The following is a 12,627-nucleotide window of genomic DNA, read 5'->3' on the forward strand; positions in this document are numbered from 1 at the left end:
GCTGGGTGTGAATATTTTATTCAAAAGTTAAATTGTAGAGACGATTAAATTGTGGATATTTTATTCAAAAATTAAAATAATAATATGTAAATGTACACTCTTGATTACAAATCCGATTATGTCAAACTGTATAAATGTTAAAATAATAATATATAAATGTACACTCTTGATTACAACCCTGATTAAATATTTGTTTTTTTAGTATAATTATGATTTATGTTGTTTTTTTTGTCATAACAGACAAGTAACAGATAAATCGACACTTAGATAACAGATAAATCGACACTTAGGTAGCCAATATATAACTCACATGAGCTCGATCCACTCCAAATTTCCCATCTTTTTCCACCTTTTCACTTTCTCTCACCTTTGACTTTGACTCTGACTCATTAACAACCCCTAAAATCCCCCGTTGTCTCAAACTCCCCCAAGAAACAACTGCTTTTCGTTTCATCTTATGCCCCCCACACAATACTATCCTTATCCCACCTTTTTACCTCATTAAGTAACAAACTTTCATTCTCTTTCACATCATCTTTCATTCTTGGAACAAAAAATTCCGGTTTTGCCCCTGCCACCGTCATTCTTGGAACACCCAACACATTCACAAACGAAGAAGGAGCATCATGTCTTTTTTTTTCCCATTTGAAGATGAAAATGCAGACAAGAAAACATCCTTAACATTTCTCATGTGGGTCCCCGTTTGACTTTAACTTTGACTACTCAAGGTCCTACTACATTTTGAAAGTCCAACCACTACATGATCTGTTTTAGGCCTTAAAGATTCCACCTTTTTGTCTTCTAACATTCCGAGAATTGAAGAGAATGAAAACTGACCTTTGATGGAGATGGAGGGTAGGATCTTGGGGGTGAGGTGAAGTTTTTTTGGAGGGAGTTGACTTTTTTCGGGCGGTCAAAAGCTGCCCTTTCGACCCATCTGACCACTGCGATTCGTGAAGTGCGATTTGGGTCATATTCGATTCGTTCAACTACACCTACTGACGAAGTGTTGCGTTTTAGGTCAATTGTTCTTTATGACCATTTTTCCCCTCTCCCTCTGTGGAAAGTTATGATACGACCCTTTGAATTTCTACCTGCTGACTTGTCTTTACTTGTAACGAATTGCCTAAGTGGCCTTTCAGAGCTCACATTTTGAGAACCTATAGGAATATGATAAAGTCAGTAAAACTGTTTTTGTTTGGATAAATCATAGATGAATTTCAGATAACAGTATAATCAGTAATGTTCAAATCCTAAGCACCACATCTCTATAATCAAATTAAGAAAGCTGGAAATGACATCTCTCTGGTACTGATTATCCATCTTGAATTGAAAATATGTAGCTTTAAATACAAATTTCTTTTTACTTTATCAGCACATGATTCATTCTTTCAATATATTTGCATTTTTACATGTACAAATAAGTGTTTACTGAAATGTACATGAAAAAAATCAACTCTTTTTATTTAAAAGAGTATACCATGGTCTAGGAATGCCAAAGAAAGTTTCACTTCTGATGTCAAAAAGGTTGTTTCTTATTGTAAAGTTGAAGTTAGGGTTCAGCAAGAAGAGCAACAAGCAAATAAATTCAAAAAGTCACATGTTTCATCAGCAATTCATAAAACAGGTGTTTTCGGCATTACGATTACCAAATTAACACTCTGAGAGAACCAATATCCCAACAAAGCTGAAACCTCAAAAACAGAACTTTGTCTTAGGTGACTACCGATACCCTTAAGCATTTTGACCTTATACAGACGTGGGTTTTGAGGCTAGAGACACACAGACGACACTCGAACATGTAATAATTTGAAAGAGCTAGGTTTGACATCAAATCTGGAACAAAAAATATGTATTTGCACATTAATTCTGACATCAAATTCAATCTTCATTGAGCCCCTTTTTCAGATTCATTTCTCTTAAACATGACAATTTCAACTTCGAATTTGCAAATATATATATATATATATATATATATATATATATATATATATATATATATATATATATATATATATATATTACGGCTGATAGAGTGCTTGGATCTCATCTGAAAGCTGCTAATCCTCGAAGTAATCTCAAGCGAGTGGTGCGAGTGTAGAGGACATAGGAGATAAAGAGAGAGCGTGGTGGCTTCCCGTTACCGAAAAAGTGTTGCGAGAGCACAGTAGGTGGCGGCGACGGCGATTAGATACAGATACAGTGAGTGGTGCGAGGTTGGAGAGTGGGTGGTGATTCACTACTGATGGTGATGATGACGATGAATAGGCGGATGAGGTGCGATGTCGACTTTTCAAAATAGGGTTTTTGCTATTTGTTTGAGGGAAAATGCGAGTGTAAAGGACAGGGGAGAAAAATAGTATGTTTACTTTTTTAATTCAATTTATGAAACGTCAATGTTAATGCCATTAATTTGACAAACGAAAATGTGAATATTTAATGCAATTAATTTGTAAAACGGAAATGTGACAGGAGTATTAAAAGATATGAATAAATTGATTGTATATTATACAGTAGGTGTAGTACCTCTTAAATTTCAAGAAATATGCAATATCCTTAATAATATAGTAAAGATAGTAAAGATTACATATTCAGTAAGCGTCCATTTTCTTTTTACAATTTTTGGCCTGATTTTTATTTTTTATTACGAATTTAGTCTCGTCTTATTATTATTATTATTATTATTATCATTATTATTATTATTTTCTTTTTTTTTATTTTTCTTATTACAATTTTAGTCAATGTTTTATATTTATTACATGAACTCGACTTTTATTTTTATTGTGAATTTGGTCTCCACTCCATGTTTTTATATATTTTTACGAAACTTATACTTTTTTATTACGATGTACATTGGTTCAAACTATTTAAAAAATCCAACTCTTTTTTAACAAATTTTATTTTCATATGTCTTCTAAAATATATTTTTTTTCTATAAAAATACAGTTTTGAAATTTATTTTATCTTTTTAACAACTTTAATCATATTTTAAATTATCTCTTACATATTATGCATATATAAAATCCCTGCAAGTATCTCTTACATATTATGCATACATAAAATTCCTGCAACAACTAACCACTAGTTAGTATACATATATAAGCTTTCACAAGTGACATAGTAATGCATAATGTATAACACTATAGATGATAAATATAGTACACACATGTGTACATCACATTGATTTTTTTTTTCATAGCATGCATTAAAGATAAATCGACATTTAAAAAAATTACCTCTTTGATTTATGGCCGAGTCAAATTGTTTATTTACTTAAAAACTCATAAATTCAACAAACAACTTGAATTAATCAATTCCTCTCTCAACAAAATAAAATCTCATAACGTACTCATGGGCTATTGGGCTGTATGGAAATTTGAAAACTTCGAGTGTTACACTACTTATATGGATGCCAATAAATAAACTTAATAATCTTTTTACAATCAAACATAATAATAACAATTTTTATAATATAATAATAGTATATACTACTATCATAATATATCCTTACTATTAGTGTATTTGGATTTGTAGTGTGTAGTTATAGATTAGCCCATTATTCTAGCCCATTGTACTAGTTATGATGTATATATTTTCCATATCAATGCAAATCTCAATCATAGGAAAATATCGTTTGTAATATGGTATCAGATTAAATGCCTCGTTTACTCTAATTCTCAATCTGATCCTATGCCGGCAACCCTAACCTACCAGACCTCTCTCATCTCTCTCGTCGTTCTCCTGCTTTCTCTTCACTTTCACAATGCTTGCATCTAGAAGTTCTACACCCACTACAAATCAAAAACCATTCGGAATCACAAACATTAAAATCCTTGTGCCTCGCATCTTGGACCTTAATCAGCTTAACTATGACGCGTGGAGAGAATTATTTGTTACACACTGTTGTGCTTTTGGTGTTCTTGATCACTTACACGAAAATCCAAACCCACATCTGATATAGATGAAGACTGGTATCCACTTGATTTTGTGGTCAAAGAATGTATCTACACCACTCTCACTCGATCGCTTCTCAATATCATCTTGAAGACCGGAGCTACTGCACACATAGTTTGGATTTCCCTTGAAAACTTGTTTCGTGATAATAAAGACATTAGTGCCATTGAACTTGATAATGAGTTACGTTCTATGACTCTTGGAGATCAACCAATTGCTGACTACTGTGAAAGAATCACCACCATCTCTAATCTCCTTGCAAACATCGACCATCATGTGCCCGGGAGAACACTGGTTACCCACCTACCCAATGGTCTATCAATGAAATATGACCACATTGCCATGATTCTTTGCCGTAATGACCCATTACCGACATTCCTTCATGCTCTATCAAAACTCATTGCTGAAGACCAGTGCCTTAACCGTTAATGCCCTCAACAGTCGGCTCACTCAGACCATTCTTCCTTACCTACAATAATCTACAACAACACAAGCTTGAGTAACCCAAATTCTTCTCGAGGAGGTTGTCACAATCGTGGTAGTCGCTCAAATCGTGGGGGGAAGGAGTAGTGATCAGTGGCGACATCAATACTCATAAACAACCCATTTTCCTTATCCTTATTCACCATCTTGGGCTCCTTTTCCATGGATGTGCTTAACACCATGGACCACAAACAAACCTGATAGACCAACCCCATCTCTACAGCGCAGTCAATAGGCCCAACAACCTTCACCTAGGCTTCTTGGACCTCCACCAATGCAACAATCATCCCACCAGCCCCCATCTTCGCACGAATCAACATATCACACAACCACCACTACATCGGGTCTTGTCACTCCTCAATAATGGTTCCCTCTTATAGCTCAATATCAAGCAACTTACCTTGCTCAAGCTTACAACACCGTCTCCTTAAATAACGAGCCTAACGCTTCATGGTACATGCAATGTTATAAAACTCGCCGAGCTGGCCGATTACTCGACCGGGTACTCCTTACTCGACCCCTTACCGAGACGAGTTACAAAATCCAAGTACTCCCTGATCGGCCCCTTACTGAAGCGAGCAATGTTGTTAAACTCAGCCAACTCGGTGATTAATATGTATAATGTCGCACCCCCGAACCAAACAGCGGAAACGTCCGGAGGCGGGTGACTTCATCTTGTAATATCATCACAGTGTATATAAATGAATCAAAGACAACATCATCATCGTACATGAAATATAACAACCATCATAGTTTACATCAAAGTGTTGGTTCACAAATTACATCCCAAATGTTAAATGTATGATGAAAACAAAAATACAACAAAAGTCTACATTTCCTTGACGACCGACCTGATTAACGAGTCTCTGAGAATACAAGTTATTTTGAAAACGTCAACATATATAATTTTGGTGAGTTCATAAGCATGTTTGTATGAAAAGTTTTGTATCATTTTGTAAACACTAGAAATCCAATATTTCCGTAAAAATGGTTTGAAAATTTTGTTTCAAATCTTGTATTAAAGCATGCGTGTTCTTGTTTAGTAGTGTAAAAAGAGTGTTTCCCAGTAAATCCGATATTTTCTGAATAATGTAAAATGTAATGTATAGTGTATGTTCCCCAGAAAATCCGATATTTTTTGTTTGTAAAAGTGATGTGGTCTTAAAACCCTAAGACCCGAGTAATGTAGTAAATGTATAGTTCGTACAATGTATCAAGAGTATAGTAGGTGTATTCCGTAAATTTATTGTGTTTGTTAATCCATATGTGAGTCGCTATAACCATACTTGATATGACTGATATGTCTGTCATGACGTTCTTCAGGCGTCGGTTAGGTAAGACATTTGTCACCCTAGACTGGCCCCTCTAGTTGTAGCAAGCAGCTCAGGTGTGGGGTGTCATCCCCGTATAGATCTATATACAAATTCTCGCTCTCCCTCAAGGAGACTCTGGTTATAACTACAAGACTTATGATGTGCACTAGGTAGGTAAGAATGAAGGAGTGTCTCACAAGAGCCTTAACTAAATATATGTGAATAATGTATCACATTATTTAACGCTTTAAATATTGTTTCGAGTATGTATTATGACTACAAATCTTCAGTGATAAAACTATATTTGTTTTTATAAAAAATGTCAAATATTTATTTGTCGTTGACCCGATTAACATAGTAGGTGTCATAAAGGCCCAATTAGGAATGAAGTACTAAATATAGTCCAATAAGCATGTAAGGCCCAATTAGAGTAAAAATGTCGTAAATAGTCTGTTTGTTATCAAAATGTTTGTTTTAACTCAATTATTACCAAAATGACATAAAAGACCAACTTTTATTAAAATTGACCATTTTGACCCAACAAAAGCGAAATTTATAATAAAGGCCCACTTTTGTTAAAAATGACCTTTTAAGCCCATTAAAGTCGAGAATTACAACAATGGCCCATTTTTATTACAAATAACATTTTAGGCCCATTAAAGCCGAGAATTTACAACACGACCCATTTTTTTGAAAATGACATTTTTGGCCCATTAAGTTGAGAATTTACAATCAATGCCCATTTTATTAAAAATGACATTTTAAGCCCAATAAACTGTGGGTTGTCACATAAGACCCATTTAAATGAAAAATGACAATTTAAGCCCACTAAACCGTGATTTTTTGTTGGATTAGTGTCTAAGTCCGTAACTATATTTGGTATGTACTTGACCCGGCTATGCATGGTCCTTTTGGGTTGCCTTCACCAAAGCAACTTGATAAGGTAATTTGAGGAGAGAGAGAGAATATTATGGTTTATTAATATATTATAAGAATAATATATTAAAGGAGAAATCATATTTATATAATTAGTATTGGTCATAAATTAATTAGGAATTAATTTGGTGACTAAAAGAGATTAATTAAATAAAGGGGTATAAATTGTCAAATGTATGATAGTTAAGTTTTAGGCTAAGGAAACCTAATGGACTAAGGGGGAACGAAATTATGATGAAGGATCATCATATTTTCGTCTAAGGGCCTTATTCCAGAAGGTTCCTTGGGTTACTTGGTGGCTAAGTTATCCATTAGGGTTTAGACTGAAACCCTAGCAGCTAGCACTATAAATATGACCCCAAGGCTCCAATTGTCGGACACTTGCTTTCAAGGGAAACCCTAGGGCCGAAAATTAGCATCCTCCCTTCTCTCTCAAAGTTTCCTTCTTGCTTGAGGTGTTTGTGATCCATTAGAGGAGTTACAATTTTGACTCTAAGCTCAAGAGAAGAATAGAAGAAGATCTAAGCCAAATTTTGAAGAGGTAAACATCTAGATTTGATGTATTAAGTTAATTTTCGAATTATGTATGCTAGATTAGGGTTTGCAAGTCTTGGATTCAATGCATGTACCATAGAGAAACCTAGATCCAAGCATTAGGTTTTGTATGAGCACATAGGATTGTTCTTATGCATAAAACCCATCAGTTTTAACATAAGGTCCATTTTTATGGAAATTTACACCTTAGGCCCAAAATAGCCGTGAGTTGTCAAGCAAGGCTCATAAAACCGTGAATTGTCAATTTAAGCCCATCAAAACCGAAAGTGACTCTAAAAACCCATTTTGTTTATCTTTGTTGTCAAGAGTGGTCCTTTTGTGTACATTCTTTGGGTTTTCAAGTAGCTTTTTCATGTTTGATCTTTCCAAACAAATCATAATAGTTACTTCAAGTAGTTTACTTGTTAATATCATCAATTCCTTGAAGATGTTTCAAGTTGGTGAATGTTTAACACATTTTCATGGCAATTTCACACAACATAACATGAAAATATACACATACATGCATAATAATAAGATTAACCACAAAACTAGCTTGTATTCTCCCCCAAAAGATAGTAAAACTTGAAAACAAGGGGGTATGAAGCTCACCTTGGTGTTATATCGTTTTTGAAGGGAAGAATGAAGAAGATTTTTGGTCTTGAATGCTCCTTTGAAGGGATTTTCGAAACTAAAAAGGCTCTAGAATCATAAACACGAAAAAAGAGTGATTTTTTAGAAATAATCTTAGCATAAGATGGAGTTTAACAACTTGAATGTGAAGTAACTTGCCAAGAGGATGATACTTGATGCAAAGCTCTTGAAAGCACACACTAAGCTCACGGAAATTGTAAAGGAAGTGAGGGGATTTCTTTGTGTTATAGAGAAAGATATGAGATGATCTTTTGGTGAGGTTTGAATTGAAAAATGGAGAGTGACGGGGGAGGTTTGGCCGAGAGTTTAAAGAGGAGAAGAGAGTGAGAGATTAGTGGCTATTACTTAGTGGATAATCACCCATCTTCCTAGATATATGCTAGGTATATTGCATAGATATACAACATGCAAAAATGAGGTGTCAATAATTTAAATCAATTCAATTTCTCTTTTTTTTATATAACCGAGAATAAGGAGAGGGAGGGAAAGAAAAAGACTATTGTGCTTGGATTTATGTGTAGTTGAGATTGCATTGGCCCATTATGAAAATTTTGATCCATGTGGTCCCACTTACGGGTTTACGGCCCAATAGGGTCAAATAAATAGTTTTCGGCCCAATGTGGTTAATTAAATGGGTTTTCGGCCCATAGAACCCAAGTGAGTGACTTTCGGCCCAATAAGGCCCATGAAGAGTCGTATGGCCCAAAATACTATTGCTTAATGAATGTGGGTCCAATTAGGGCCCAAATAAGGATTTTTAGCCCAAAAGAACCAAGTTGAGAGGTTACCGGCCCATTAGGCCCAATAAGTGAATCCTGGTCCAATAAGAGGTTTGAACCGGGAAGTTAGGGTTACAAGCCCAAAGTTGAGTGAATGTAGTGTATTGAATTAGGTTTAGAGATTTCACGAGTAAGTTTCGACTTGAATTGTCAGTTGTGAATGAACTGTAAATATTGTCATATGATTATGATAAAGAGGGATTACAAGAGTCTTCAAAGAAAAGCATAAAGACTAAAAAGAATAAAGCGGATATAAATACTAGCTAGACAGAAACCCTAATGGGCTAAAGACTAAAGGGCCCATAAACAAGCGGGCTAATAATATATAGACTAACATCCCCCCTCAAACTCACAATGCCGCAGCACTTAGCATTGAGAGTTTGTCACATAAGAACCGAAATCGAGAAGCCGGTAAAGCCTTCGTAAAAATATCCGCAAGTTGCAATGTTGATGAAACAAATGGAAGTGAAATGGTCCCGAGCTGCAGGTGATGACGGGTAAAGTGACAATCAATCTCAATGTGCTTCGTCCGCTCATGAAAAACAGAATTCTTTGCAATTTGTATCGCACTTTTGTTATCACAATGCAAGGGAGTAGATGAGGAAATGTAAACTCCCATATCCGCAAGCAGCCACCGTAACCAGATAATCTCACATGTAGTTACAGCCATAGCACGATATTCAGCCTCTGTAGAAGATCTAGAGACAACATCATGTTTCTTGCTCTTCCATGAAATGAGAGACTCTCCAAGAAATACACAAAATCTAGTGGTGGACTTACGATCATGACGATCACCATCCCAACCAGCATCACTATAGGCACGTAACTCAAGAAAAGATGTCGAGGGAAACAAGAGATTCTGAAACTGAGTGCCACGAAGATATCTCAGAATACGAAGAATAGCTCCCCAATGAACAGAGGTAGGAGCAGTAACAAACTGACTGACAACATGAACAGCATGAGCAATATCTGGACAGGTAACTGTGAGATAAACCAAACTTCCCACAATAGTGCGATAAAGATTCGGATTGGAAAAAGGAATACCATCAGTAGGAGAATATCGTGCATTGGTTTCAAGAGGAGTATCAGCAGTCCGATTGTCAGAGAGGCCCGCCCGTGTAAACAAGTCAGATATATATATATATATATATATATATATATATATATATATATATATATATATATAGTTTGAGAAAGAAGGTACCCTTTCTTAGACTGAGCAACCTCAATACCCAAGAAATAACGCAGCAAGCCCAAATCCTTCATAGCAAATCGATGAGCGAGATCATGCTTCAAAGACTCAATACCACCACGGTCATCACCTGTAATAATCATGTCATCCACGTATAAGGACAGAAGAATTTGTCCCGCACTCGAGCATCTAACAAACAGAGCAGAATCGTGATTACTCTGGAAAAATCCAAGAGAGGTAATCACAGTAGAGAATTTCTCAAACCAAGCACGAGGGGCTTGCTTGAGCCCATACAAAGCTTTGCGAAGCCGACAAACTTCACCCGACCGGTGTTGAATACAAGGGGGAGGAGTCATATAAACCTCTTCATGGAGATCACCATTCAAAAAGGCATTCTTGACATCCATTTGAAAGATCTTCCATTGTCGGACGGATGTAACTGCAATCATAGTACGAACTGTCGTCATCTTTGCAACAGGGGCAAATGTCTCCCCGTAGTCAAAACCATACTATTGGGAATACCCTTTTGCTACAAGTCTAGCCTTGTACCGTTCAACAGAACCATCAGCTCTAGTCTTTATCTTGTACACCCAACGACAACCTACCGTATGTTTCCCAGGAGGAAGAGAAACCAAATCCCATGTATGAGTCTGATGGAGAGCAATGAGTTCTTCAGCCATAGCATTTTGCCAAAGAGGATCTAAAACAGCTTCTTTATATGATTCAGGTTCAGACAGATGATGAATGCTTACTATAAATGAAGCAAACGGTCCTGAATATGTAGAGTAAGAAAAATCTGGTAGCTTGGTGGATTTGACAGGACGAGAAGATCTCCTGAGGGGTGGTGGTGGAGGTGGATCCTCAATTTCTATAATCGGAGGATCAGGCTCAGGAACAGGTGGAGACGAGGCACTCTCTGAAGAGGTGGGTGTGTCATGAGCTGAGGAATCATGTGACATAGATGAATCTCGAGCCTCTATATCTTCATCAAAAGGATCAATATGCAAAAGATCGGATTGTGTTACATTGTGGGCTGTAGCAGAGATTGAGTAGAAAGGAATATGTTCCAAAAAGGTAACATGCCGGGAAACATATAACTTCTGACTCACAGGATCATAGCAACGGTATCCCTTCTGTCCAATACCATACCCCAAAAATACACAAATAGCATATTTCGGCCCCAACTTGTTCCTTTCAACATGAGGACGAAGAACAAAACAAGTACATCCAAAAACTCATAAGGAAGAGTAGTCTGGTAGATGACCATACACCTTCTCAAAATGAGACATTCCTGAGTTCAATAAAGTAGGGATACGATTAATTACATACACAACAGTTAGGATTGCTTCTCCCCAAAAGGCACTAGGGACCTGTGCAGACAAAAGCAATGAGCGGGCAGTCTCAACAATATGACTGTGTTTTCGTTCTGCAACACCATTTTGCTGAGGTGTATCAGTACACGAAGACTGGTGTATGGTACCATCAGAAGCAAGTAACTGAGTGAAATCATTAGAGGTATATTCACCCCCTAAGTCACACCTGAAGCACTTAATCACAACCGAATGTTGAGTTTTAACAAGAGCTCTAAAATTGCTGTAAATATCAAAGAAATCATATCTGCGTTGCATAAAATAAACCCATGTATATCGAGTATAATCATCTATAAAAGATACATAACAGGTTGACCCACCCTTTGTGGGTCCTGGTGCAGGACCCCATACATCAGAATGAATAATGTCAAAAGGAGCAGTAGAACAAGACATACTTTTATTGAAGGGTAACGCAGAGAATTTTTCCAGTTTACAGCCACTACAATCAGAAATATCACAAGATTTTAAATGACCCAAAACACCACTAGATGCTAAAAAAATTCAAACGTGATACAGACACATGTCCCAAACGAGAATGCCAAAGATAAAACTCAGACGACAAAGGACTCAAAAGAAAAGACGATAAATCAATGCTGGAAGCAGCAACATCAGATACTTTGAGGACCTCCAAGACATATAGTTCTCCCACCCTACGGTCGATCCCAATCACCTTCTGGGTGTGTTGATCCTGTATAACACAGACAGAATCAGAAAAGAACACCCGGTTACCAGACTTACATAACTGACTGACTGAGGCAAGATTCAAAGTAAGTTTGGGAATGTAATAAACATCAGGAAGAGTGATATGAGAAACAGAGACAGACCCAACAACCTCAACTAGCATAGATGTATCACTAACAGACTTAACAGAAATAGATGACACTTGCGACAAAGAAGCAAATGATGACAAATAAAGAGTCATATGATGAGTTGCACCAGAATCTAAAATCCACAAAGATGAGGGAATACCTGATGTATCAAATGAAGAAGGGCCAGAATAAGCCATAGATGTAGACATGGCAGTGGGATTAGAGGCCAAAAATTGTCTAAAACTCTCAAACACTTTGGGATCCAATGCAGATGGTGGCATGTTTCCAACAGATTTTGTGTCAAATGGTGGCACAGCAGCAGCAACAAACTGCGGAGGACGAGAGGTCCATGGAGGAGTACCAGAGGAATGTGGCTGAAACTTTTGTTGACCAAACCTATTTTGTTGCCCTGACTAAGGTTGACCAGATTTACCCATGTTAACTAACAATGGACACTGAGCTTTCCAATGATTTTTCTGTTTGCAGAATGCACACTCATCATGAGCAACCCTTGAAGTTTGTCGAGACTGGTTGGAGGAAACAGCAAGCACAGCAGGAGCGGGAGTAGGAATAGAGGTTGTTTTAAAACCTTTATCCACATGA

General features: G+C 36.7%; 1 pseudogene; it reads right to left on the reverse strand.

The window, feature by feature from the left end:
* Positions 1 to 286: 286 nt before the first annotated feature.
* LOC111908514 (60S ribosomal protein L2, mitochondrial-like) lies at positions 287 to 4,227 on the reverse strand (annotated as a pseudogene).
* Positions 4,228 to 12,627: the final 8,400 nt, after the last annotated feature.

Source organism: Lactuca sativa, chromosome 8 (genome assembly GCF_002870075.4).
Source record: "Lactuca sativa cultivar Salinas chromosome 8, Lsat_Salinas_v11, whole genome shotgun sequence".
NCBI lineage: Eukaryota > Viridiplantae > Streptophyta > Magnoliopsida > Asterales > Asteraceae > Lactuca > Lactuca sativa.